Here is a 12494-nt window from a genome sequence, read left to right as displayed (position 1 = left end):
GCCATTGCATATGTCCGGTTTTCAGCACGTGGAAAGCAACAAAATCTGTCTCTCATGAATACAAGCAAAAACAAGCAATCCATCCTATTTCATTTAAAAAGAATGTAAATGTTTACTTAGCCATAAATGACAAAGCTGTACAGAGATGTTGTGATAACCACACAAACACAGATGTATACACACACTGAGCATTTGTACATGCGGCCAAATTCAAACACATGTTCACCTCTTACATGTCTAGCCAGAGCCTGTGCTATTCTGGTCCTTGTGCTGCACCACAGAAGTGTCTCTGAGGTTATGTCTACACTACAGAGTTTTTTTGGAAAAACAGTAATTTTTCCAAAAAAAATTCACTTACGTCCACACTGCAACCATGTTCTTTCGAAAGAAAATCAAAAGAACAGAGGGGGTTTCCCGACATTGGTAAACCTCTTTCTATGAGGAAGAAGCCTTTTTCCGAAAGATCTCTTTCAGAAAAAGGTGTGTGTGGACAGAGAAGAGGGAGTTTTTTCGAAAGAAAAGGAAAGAGGAAAAAGCATAGATGCTCTGGTGGCCATTCCTTCCATAGTAATCACAGCTTACATGTGAGATAGTGTCCATTCAGTGTGGATGCTATCTTTCGAAAAAGCAGATCGCTTTTTCGATGAGCTTTTGCAGTGTGAACGTTCTCTTTTGGAAGACGTTTTTCTAGAAGATCTCTTCCAGAAAAGCTTCTTCCGAGAGAAGCCTGCAGTCTAGACGTAGGGAGTAAAACTGTGCAGGGTTTGAGTCCTATACTACATAAAACCACCCTCAGATTCTCACACCCCTGAACTGATTGAGAAGTCAATATAGCTAAAAGAATCAGGTTTGATTTTCAGAACTGCTGAGCACCAACAACTCAAGCTGAAGTCAATGGAACTTGTCAATGTCCAGCATGAACTGTCTCATAAACATACCACCATATGAGTTCACTTTCATCTGTGAGTGCTAATACTGCTCTCCTGTGCAGAGTGTAGGCCCAATCCTACAGCCCTTACTTGTGTGAGTTGTTTTGTTTAATGGGACTGCCCATAAAAGCCAGGACTGTGAGCCCTGTAACCTTTCCTTTTTGCCCTGTGCTGCCATCCTTTTAATATACATTTGCTCTTTCAGTAGCACTCACTTAGCACGGGATTTCTCTGCTATATGCACATGCAATAAAATAAAGTTTCAGTTGTGATGGACATGGATCAACCCAAGAATTCCACCCTTCACTCAGCCTTATCAAGGGCACTGTGAGCAGCATTGTTTGTACAGTGTGTAAGGGGCTTCGTCCCTGCTGTCAATGAGACTAAAGCAGCAAAGGAGGAGTTATGCTGCTTTGTGTCAGTCTGTAATTTAAAACGGTCAATCTGGAGCCTGGATTACAGTGAAACTAGTGTGTGTCTAGTTTTTTTTATTTAGTCCTGGTGAAGGTGGCAGCACTGGAAGGGGAATTCGTCTATCCACAGGCAGCAGGAGCACAGGCTTCCACAACAAAAAGGATTCAACCCTACCCTGTTGGGACCAGCTCTGAAGGTGAGAGGCAATTTGTCCCCGTGTCTATTCTATTCAGTCCTTGGCTTCTCTGTTGAGATTGCCACAAAGAGTGTCAATTCCAGCCAGCGGGGGTGGTGCTTTTTATGCTATGTGTAAATAAATCCAATAGTCACCTTTCTAGTGCCCCTACATTTGAGCCTGAATTTTGATCTCCCCGTTTCTAACCCTGGCAAGGGAGTGAAATTGCACAGTGGACACAAACTCACATTTGTCCAAAGATGAATTGCTAACATCTTCTCAATAACATTTTTATTTTAATAAAAGGGACGGGACAATTTATTCACTTTGCAAACTACCCGGGAATTCGCAATATGTCTGCTGTTTTCCTGGTGTGACATGTTTTTTCATAACATTGAGACCACCAGCTCGTTTCACAAAGGCCACCAAGCAGCTGGCAGGTGGTAATGACTTTCACTCACCACCAACCTGGCCCAGATTTGAAAGAATGGCCTAGAGGTGAAAGGTTCTGTATTCCTTTACTAGTCCCTTGAGCCACCCAATAAACTGAAATTAAGGGCCTGATTCTCCTTTCACTCACACCAGCATAACTCAGGAGTATCTTTATATGAAGTCACAGGAGCTACACACATGTAAAGCTAGAAAAAGAGAAAGGAGTATTTACCTGCACTGAGGGCTATTGACTTTCATGGATGTTGGATCAGGCCTTGTGTGATTAAACATTCAACATCTGTGCAACCGTGAAGATGCTTTTCTATAATAAACACATTTACACACAGAAGTTGTTCCGCCTGCAATTACTAGGTTTGATTCTTATTTCACTGAGCCTGGTAAAAATCCAGAATAATGTTGTTGTCATCCATGGAGATACTCCAAATTAGCATTGAGATCAGAAAGTGATTCACAAATGATGATATTTAAAGGCCCTGTTAAGACACGATCTTTAACAAAAATTCAGTAATATTGGTTGGTTCCATCTACACTGGCAGGAGCCAACCAAACAACCCGACTGAGACACTACTGTACTATAACATAATTTCTGGGCATGGCAACATCTATTGTGCAGAGCAAGCTTAAATGTTCTGTGTTTATTGTAGCCATGGAACTGTTTAATTGAAAAAGAGCAAAGGTCTGTCTAGCCCAGCACCGCCCAGTGCTAGATATTTCTATTCTACAGTTTATAAAACTCCCAGTCTTGGCATATGTTACATTGCATAGTCTTGTGAGGTCTACAGGAATATAACTCTTTAAAAAGTGGTACATCTTTCCAGACGCTCTTTTTTAGCAAGTGCCATTGAAAGATATAAGGGCCCAAAACAGAACCCTACATCTGAATCCCCCCTCCTGACTTAGGGGAGGTTTGGGTCTGTTCCTTTGTGTGGTGCTCAGGACCACCTCCAGGTCCTATCATTTTCAGAAACAGATTCTACTTTTAAAGCTTTATTGCCACTTTTCAGTTTTTTAAGGTTCCTAATAGTGGGTTAGCTCAAGACAGAGTGCGTCTGCCTGGTTTTGGAATGAGGCCTTTTGTGCATTCAGTGAACCAGACACGCAGGGGCAACAGAGCTTTTGAGCTATTGAGATCCACTATCCCAACATCCGCTCTGCCAATAGTCAAACACAAGGCTGCCATCAAACTCAGAGGTGTCCAGGGCATCTGCTCTTGAAACACTTCCAGCCAGGAGACTGATGACATCATAAATTGTCTAAACACACAAAGTGAAGCCTTCTCGTTGCCTCTTCAGCTCCCCTTTAATTAGCTGAATTCCTCCTGCACTTCCACACTGATGTTGCTGGACGGAAAGGGTCTGTCTTTGTTTGCTCATAAGTCATTGATCGTTGTGGAGCTCACAGCTCAGGCGTTCACTTGTATTTTTTCAGGTAAAACCCGCTAACGACAGAAAGTGTAGGGGCAGAAGCTGTTTGTGAATGTGCCATGTTTCCCTTTCAACCAGAGGACACCAGAATTTTTGGCCTCCTTGTGTCAGAATTTCTGAGTCTGTGTCTTCATCTGGCTCCTCCCCCCTAGAAAAGACAAAATATGGTAGTATTCTGCATTGGTACGAACCGCCACATCCCACAAGAACAATGCCGCAGTGTCTTAGGCAATTACTGCAATATACTGTAGAATTTTTCATAATGGTCTTTCACTGCTGGCAGTCTAGTCACTAAAAGGTCAAGGTGTCATTGGTCGGGTCAGGCCGGGTCACTGAAAGATATAAATGTCTGACATTTCATTGGCCTCCCTAGCACATATGCACCTCTGATCTGGGGGGATCCCTACAGGAAATTATCTCACTAGGGGGCACTAAGGGACGATTTTCCCTCCCATCCTGTTAGTTTCTGTTCTTTATATGAGTTTCTCCTTGCCACTCGCTCTCCCTCCTTTTGCTGGCCAGCTCAGACTGTTTAAATTGGAAATTATTTGTATTACTGTCTGTAAATAATAGATGAGGGAGTGAAGTGGAGTTGGTGTCCCTTCCATAAACTCCTCCTCACTTTAATTAGTGCGAAGCAGCCTGGTGAGAATGCGAGCTGCCTTGATGCTGGTAATTAAAATTGAAACCACTGAAAAGCTGCTCTATTTTTTATCAGAGCTGCTGTTCGGAGCCCAGAGCCCGCGGACGGCTCTGCAGTAAAGAGTGATAATGAAGGTGTGAATTCCCAGGGGGTGGAGGGGCAGCTGCAGCCATGGCTGAACTTACACCAGATGAAAATGCAGGAGCAATTAGAGGTGGCTGTGTACAAGCTGGGCATCAGAGATTAGTTGGCACCTTGGGAACATGGCGGGAAGGGACAGAGAGGAGGAGCTTGGGCTACGATTTTTAATAAAAAAGGGAGGGCAGTGAATGACAACATAAAATCAAGGCAAACATTCAGTTTCCCTGCCTGTGGCCTGCAGGAGCAAGGATGGTGGTGGTGTGTGGGGGAGGGGGGTCTGTGATGTGCATGGGAAAACCACGGAAGACTCTCAAGGGACCCTCTTCCCTGAGGAGCTGTGGGAACAATGGAATTGTCCGTTTTGTGTTTCTAAGCAAAATCTTGGCTGGGAAATGTCTCTCCCAGCATGTGTTCCTGGGTGCCTTTGTCTGAGGTAGAACCTGTTTTCCTGGTGTCCAGGACCTGGTTTCTTAACCTCTCCAGGTTATATGCACGTGCAGCTTTCTGTGGGTCTCAGTCAAAGCCTGTTGAAGTCAATAGGAGTCTTTTAACTTCAGTGGGCTTTGGATCAGGCCCAATGATTGCTGAATAATAGTTATAAGTGGGCTGGTAGAGAGATCACAGAAGCGGAAGTGAAGGGGGGTGGAGGTGGGGGTGGGGGAGAGAAGGCTCCTGTTACAAGTTCACCAATAAAGCGTGTGAGAAGATGCATTCAACGTGATCATGCACATCATTATTAATTGCTTCCTGCCCGGGTGCAGTCATTCCAGACTGGGCTTCAAAAAGTACATGATTGTCATAGGCTAATATTATGCTCTCACTCAGGTCTGTGAGCGTGAGCAAGCCTGCCTACCTTACTATGCTAACTCCTCCTCCCAGGAAAATAGTCCACATGTTGTAAAAAGACTGATTTCAGAATAAGGGAACAAGTCCCTTCTTCACATTTAAACACTTACAGACCTGTATACTATGAAAAGCTTTGTTACATGATACGCCATAGGTCTAATATACAGATTAAAAGCAATAAGTATACTATGGTTCCTCCCAGGAGATACTGAAGTTGTGAAATTATCTTAATTCAAGTGGAAGCGAAGTTATGAGAGAAAGCAGGTTAAGGAGATCATGAATAAATGGTTAAATTGAGGTTAAGCTTCCCCCCCTGTTTTTTGCATCATCAGAATAGGCAGTGAATTATTGCTTTGTTGCAGTAGCTACCTCTGTGGTCAAAATAACTACATTTCTATTGTAACATCAGTTTTAAAACTGGTGAAAAATGCTAAATTTCTATTTCATGGGAAACTTTCACATTTCAAATATCCTTTCATCCTGCATGGGAACAAAAAATTGAAATTTTAAAATTTCCTGTGATACAAAAAATATTGAACTGACTGTGCTACTTTATAGTTTTAATACAACAGTTGAAATGATAAAGTAAAAAAAAGCACTTTGACCTTACTGAAATAATTTTTCATTGAACATTTTGACAAAATTGACAAATTATTGCAAAATATTTTGATTTCAGCATTTTCTGTCACAAAAATTTCAGCTAGCTCTGCTCAGATTTAATCCCTTTCCAACAAACATTAATTTCCTTTAAAATAAAGTCTTTGCACTTTCATTTTTTCACCTGATCTCCTGAAAGGAGAAAATGTTTGTGGGTGGTTGAGGGTAATTGAGCAAGGTGTTATGTTATATTTTTAACATAAAAGTTGAAATGATATTTGGCTTTGTTTTTTTAAAAATATGTTCTCATACACAATTTAGCCTAGAAACTCCTAGGCTACATCTACATTGGCACCCTTTTCCGGAAATGCTTAAAATGGATCAGTTTTCCATTATAAGTATTTCCGGAAAAAGCGCATCTACATTGGCAGGATGCTTTTCTGGAAAAGCACTTTTTCTGAAAATGCGTCCGTGCCAATGTAGACACGCTTTTCCGCAAAAAAGCCGTGATCGTCGTTTTCGCGATTGGGGCTTTTTTGCAGAAAAGACTACTGGGCTGTCTACACTGGCCCGTTTCTGGAACAGTTTTTCCGGAAAAGGACTTTTGCCTGAACAGGAGCAGCATAGTTTTTCCAGAAAAACAATGACGATTTTACATTAGATCGCCATTGCTTTTCCGGAAAAGCAAGCAGCCAGTGTAGACAGCTGGCAAGTTATTCCGGAAAAGCGGCTGCAAGGTTTTTGCGCAAAAATGGGAGGTTTTGTGCAAAAACCTGCAGAGCATCCATACCTCAAATGCACTTTTGTACAAGTAAATCAGCAGTAAAACGGCAGAACGGAGGTCTTTTGCCAGTGTAGGCAAACCTCCTTCTAAGAAGCATAACTCCCTTTTGTGCTACAGCTAGTGCGCAAAAAGGGAAGTGTGGACACTCCAGAGGTTTTCTTGCACAAGTAACCCCTATGGGAAAATGCACAGGTGCTCTGGTGGCCATTCTTTGATTGGCCATCAGAGCTTTCTTGCACAAGAGCATCCATGCAGTGTGGACACTCTCTTGCGCAAAAGCACATCACTTTTGCAATGTGCTTTGACGTGTGGACGTGCTCTTGAGAGTAGCCTTAGAGTATTATTTGAATCTTAGGTATTCATATGTTAGTGATTTGCTGTGTTTCTGAACCTGTGAGGAATCTATGAGCACTCTGTGAACTTCTTTAAAGAGTGTAAGCTCCTTAGAGAGACTTTATAAGCACTTCAGGCTCCCATGCAGTTTATAAAGGTGACCAGGTGCCCTGATTTTATAAGGACAGTCCAGATTTTGGTGGCTTTGTTTTATATAGGCATCTATTTCCCCCTAGTCTATTAACCCCTCACCCAAATGCCAATTTTTCACACTTGCTATTTGGTCATCCTAGTTTATAAACTCTGGAGAATCACGGGTTTTGGCTCATATAAGATTTATAAACCCGGAAGCATTTTTTTTTTAACTTTCATCCCTCTCCGCAGTTTGTTATAATACAATCTGTTTTTTTGTAATATAAAATGAACAGAACTTAAACTTGAGTTAAGCTTTTGTAAAGCTAATGACCAAAAGATAATGTTACTTTTCCACATGGAGTGTTCTGTTTGTTAAACCCTCAAGCTCTTTGGCATGGTGCAAAACTTGATCAAGCTCACTTAAAAATCATAAAGATTTGTCAGGACAATGGGACATGCTTATAAAGGTATGTGATTTTGATGAATAATTAGGGAAGAGCAGACATATTTGTGAGTCATCTTTTGTGCAAATATTTAGGAAAATGATGTTTATTTTATTCTTTTCAGAACGACCCTTTTCAAGAAAATATTCCTCTTAAAAATGTGAAAGTATTTTCAATAACTCTTGAGAAGTATTTATTGATGCTAGACAGTCCAGTCTTCCTGAGCAATAGCCTAGTTTGCTAATCCATGCATGATAACATTGAGTTTACTACTTATAGGTTAAATAATGAGTAGCAGAAAACTGTAGTAAGCAGAGCTGGTCAGAAAATTAAGATCTTTTCCATGGAAAATTTTGACTTTCTGTAGGAAAATTGATAGCTGCTGAAAACAGGGAAAAATTCAGCTGAGAAAAATGTGGGGTTTTCTGATGAAAAGCTGGAAGTTTTTGAGGAAAGTCGGGCTTTTTATGTAGTCTAATCACAATGTTTTTCATTAACACAAGGGTAGAAGGAACATTTTCAACCATTGAGGTCAGAATCATCCATACATTCATCCAGATGTCTGTATTAACACCTATCACTGTAATATCTAGGCACTATAATATCTGGGCACCTGGTCACTTTGTTGCCCTCTTGTGGAGAGAAGAGTATCTCCTTGCTAGCCTGGTGCCCTCTGGAAAATGCCTGCTAGTACTCAACTGCCTTCACGTACCCCTCTCTGTCCACCATTTCCTTTGCAGGAGTGAGAAAGCAGACTCAGGCTTGGAAGAAAGCAATTTGAATTTGATGTGGAGTTGTTACTAATTTAATGTTCATCCAATAACAAGGACTTTTGCACAACCCTTACCTTCTCATGAGCCCCAGGTAACACTGTCAGTTCATAATTGCTATGATCCCTTTATCCTGTGATTTAATAAATAATTTACCTAAATTATTAAAATGAAAATTTCAACATTATTAAAAATTAACCAGGTTAAATGAGGAAACAGTAAATAGAGCCAGGCTCTACGGGCATGACAGGAGTCCGCAGGTTTTATTGTCTTTTTCTCAAGCACAGAGAATACATTTCTCTCTCTCCCCCCTCTCTTTGTTTCTCCCTTCCTTCCTCTCTTCTCTCTTTCTCTCTCTCATTGTTTTATTCCTCTTTCATAAACTTCGTTGCTCTTTTTTCCACCCCTTTCTTGTCTTTCTGTGTCAGTTTCTCTCTTACACATTCTTTCTCCTTCTCTTCCATTGTGCTCTTGCTTCTCTGATTCCATCCTTCTTTTGTACACACTTGGTTTCTCTCTTTCTCTCTCCCCCCTCCTGTTTTTGCTGTCGCTTCATTCCCCCTTCCCACATATTAACCCCTCCCACCTTGTGCTGTGAGTGTGACATTATCAGGACTGATGCATTTTGCTAGTAATTAATTTGTTTGACTCAGCATCAAACCACATGCACATGTCTCACATGAAGCCTCATAGGATCTGTTAGTAGTTTCTCCCCTGGATTCCAGGCACACCACTCTCATTTGATGTCAATGGGACACAGATCGAAGGGAGCACATGGTCTCCAAAGAACAGATCAATTGTCAGTAAGTCAGGATGTGAACAGCTTCTATTCATACAAAATTCATTAAAATCTGCTGCTCTTAACGGAACATGGCTCTATCATTTTTAATTGAAACAGTCAGTTTCACCAAAGCAAGATATTCAATCTTTCCTGCCAGATCTGTTCCCCTCTCCCTTACAATTATCTCTAAACGGCTCCTTCTGCTATCTTTTGGGCCACAGTCCCTATTAACTTAAATACTGAGGCTTGTTCTTTTCCTTTTATAATGAACTTAAAATCTCTGCAGAACCAGAGGGTGTCCTAGCATACTGCATCCTTCCTCCCTCTCACAACCAGTTGTAGCGGTTGGAAACATGGGGAATAATCATTCATCTGCATTGCTCTGACATTCTCCTCTGCCTCTGGGCCCAGGTTTCCAACTTAGATTTCAAGGTAAGTGGCTGGGATTTTCCAGTAGGCCTCTGATAATAAGGCACCCAGTTCCCCTTTTATTTTAATAGGAGTTTGGGCCCTTTGACTATCCCAGCTGAAATTCCCATTGTCACTTTGAGAGCACAAATCATCATGTAGGTATCTACACTTAATCTGGCCATCTAGTTGCCCTTTGGGATTTTTTGTATATTAATCTAAGGAAGATCCTCTTCTTTCTTTTGATTGCTGTAATGACATTATTATTGTCCCTTTCCTGCCTAAAGATCCCAAAACTAATGGGACTACTCTTTGTAATTCAGGTAAGCACAATATAGCCCCATAGACAGAAACTTTCTTCATCTTGTCCACCCTGGAGTGCAGCTGTTTGACAGCGCACAACTGTGCTGCCTCCCTGTTTAGGAGAGGATGTGAAAAAGAATCTTGAATCCACTTGAAACTACATGGGGCATCAAGGTGTTTTTTCCTGGATAAATTCCAGCTGGACTCTCGGATTAGGATTTCTGCTCTTGCATTGTTTGTCCAGAGCAACACTTTGGTGTGACAGTCTATTTTCTTGAGATGTTCACTAGTGGTTGAAACTCACAGACTACAGTCGAAGTAGGTGGACATGGCTAAACAAAGGCACTGGTGAGATTGGGAGTGTATCAACCAAGGGAACTCTGTCCTTGGGATCATGGCAGTTATTGACTTCCCTGTCACAAGGCAAGGTCCTTCTCTAACACGGGCAGAGCTGGTGTCTGAATGACTCTGGATTTTAACCACAATTAAAGAGCTAATCAAGGTCAGCAGCTCCTTTCAAACACAATTTAGTACAAAATCCTAATGCTGGAATTACACAAATTGATATTGTCAATATAATGGATTCAAAGCAATTGTGCTAAACAAGGTTGTATCAAGTCTGTGCTCTGTGTTAGGTGAGGGCTAATTCTGTCTAGCCGCGGTGGAAGTGAACTGAAAAACAGATTCAGCGAGCCTTCAAGATTTGGATTCATTACTGGGGCACTTGGTACACATTTCAATTCAAAGAATTCATTAGGAAAAGACCAGTAAACTTCCAGGGGGGCTGGTCAATCAATAGGACAAAACATAGCATAAACACCTCTCCCCGCCCCCGAGTGTGTTGTCATAACAGCTGGAGAATGTGTGTGTGAGCAGGTGGGGCTAATCCTGAGAGATGCTGGACCCAGGGAGTAGATCAGCATGCTAACCTCTCGTGGGGCATGGGTGGTGACAAAAGAGATCTGATCAGCAGGACTGTCCTCCATGACAAAGAGCTGCCTATATTGCAACAATGTTGTTAGGACAATACTTTGATCTGCTCTTGTGTCTTTCCACTCAGGTTCTAACAGCATCTTACCAACAACACTAATTGATTCAACTCCACCTTCCCCATGAGGTGAGTGTGTTCTCTACATTTGACAGATGGGAAACTGAGGCAGAGTATGATTTAGGGACTTGCCCACAGCTACACAGTCCATCAGCAGCACTATTTGCCCTTTTGTTTTCATCTCAGCATCTCAGCTTCCAAAACTTCATTGGGGAGCCCATAGCGGGGCTTGTTTGTTTATCTGGTTGATTGTTTTCTAATAGATCCTCTAACTTGTCTTATGAATTTGCAAGAGGGGAAAGCATTATTCAGGTGAGGGGCAGGATCAGGGAGGCTGGAGCATCGCTTCTCAGAAATAAAGAGCCCAAGTCACACCACATAGTGGTGACACACTTTGGATGAAAAAATGCCCCGGCTCTGTGAGAAAGCTATCAGAGAGCGGATTGAAATGCAGGTTTGTCCCACCAGTCCTCGGAGCAAAGGAAGCCAAGTTGTTTGTGTGGGGGCAGAGCAAAGGCAGTTTCCATCACCTGTTAGGCCTCCACTTTCCATGATTATTATTCTTTTATTACTATGGTTGCACCCTCAGGCTTCCGTCAAGAATGAGATTCCACCATGCTAGGCGCTGTACAAACACAGAGAAGAGACTTTCTCTGTCACTCAAGGCTTATGATCCAAAGGCACAAGCAGGCTGAGGGTCAGCACACAAACACATGAGCCTGGCGAAGGATTGTGCCGGCTTTGGTGTTTGGATGTGGTGGTGTTGGTTCCTTTTCCCTGCACAAACAGGTGATGAGACATTTAGCTCACAGCCATTGAACCTTGTCACAGAAAGTTTTTTCTCAGTTTTGAATGCGTTGGCTGGTCCCTTCCCTTCCCTTCCCTTCCCTTCCCCCTGTGTTTCACCTTTTGACTCCTCTCTCTTCCTTGGAAGTGTGAGACAACCCCCAGGGCTGGTCTTGGAGAGGGGGAGGATGGGAAATCTTTCCGGGGTCTGTGTGAAATGGGAACATTACGGTGGTAGCGGTGGGGGTCTGTCAGGGGTTGGGGAGGGGAATAGAAGCCAAGCAAGGAGAGAGGAAAGCCCCATTGATTGATTATTAGGCACTGTCAAAGTTTCAGCAGAGTGGAAAACTTGTAGGTTGGAGTGAGTAGTAATCCATGAAAAATCACCTCTTCCTTTTCCTGTTCATGGCAGGGCAGCGTGTCCAGATCAAAGCAGCACATTGCTGCTCGCCCTCAGTCACACGATTTATGAGGCACTGGGGCACCCGCCCATTAGCAGCTCTGGTAATTCATTCCAGGGACAGCTGGAGGTGTAAATTTCCTCTCCGCCAAGCTTCCACATTGAGCTAATTGTCCCCAAATTGCTGGGCCTGGAAAGCCCACCTGCGCTGGGTCAGAAGGGCTGTTATTCTAAATGAGGAGAGGCAGAAGAGGTGTGGCATGAAACAAAAACAGAGACGAGAAGACTCACCAGATGGGTAGGAGATGTGTGTGGCAGGTAGCCATGTCTGACCAGAGCCAATGGAGATAGGTGGGAGATGCAAATGGTGGATAGTTGTGTCTGACCACAGCCTATGGGGATGGCTTGTGAAAGATGGCTTTTTCTTTTTTTTTTAAAGTCTGCTCTCATTTAAGTTGATGACAAAACTCCCATTGAAATGAGATTTCTTATGTTCCTGATTGTCTTGCTTATTTTCCTAGGGATCAGATTTGGTTAGAGCCTGTTGACAAATTCCCAGTCAAGCCCATTGTTTTTACTGGAAATTGGCCTTATAAAGGAAAACGTATTGTGAATTTGTTTGTTTCATTTGATATTTTTTGTTGTTTTTTTCAATAGAAAACCCAAATACTGTTCGTTGGT

General features: G+C 42.4%; 1 long non-coding RNA gene across 1 annotated transcript; it reads left to right on the top strand.

Moving 5' to 3' along the window:
• The first annotated feature begins 371 nt into the window (after positions 1 to 371).
• LOC142818549 (uncharacterized) lies at positions 372 to 9464 on the top strand. Its single transcript, XR_012896059.1, has 3 exons — positions 372 to 1539; positions 8058 to 8181; positions 9155 to 9464. It is a non-coding gene; the product is annotated as an uncharacterized LOC142818549 (long non-coding RNA).
• Positions 9465 to 12494: the final 3030 nt, after the last annotated feature.

Source organism: Pelodiscus sinensis, chromosome 16, assembly GCF_049634645.1.
Source record: "Pelodiscus sinensis isolate JC-2024 chromosome 16, ASM4963464v1, whole genome shotgun sequence".
In the NCBI taxonomy this organism is placed as follows: Eukaryota; Metazoa; Chordata; order Testudines; family Trionychidae; genus Pelodiscus; species Pelodiscus sinensis.
Note: the sequence above shows the minus strand (reverse complement) of the source record. Positions and strands in the feature narration are given on the sequence as shown.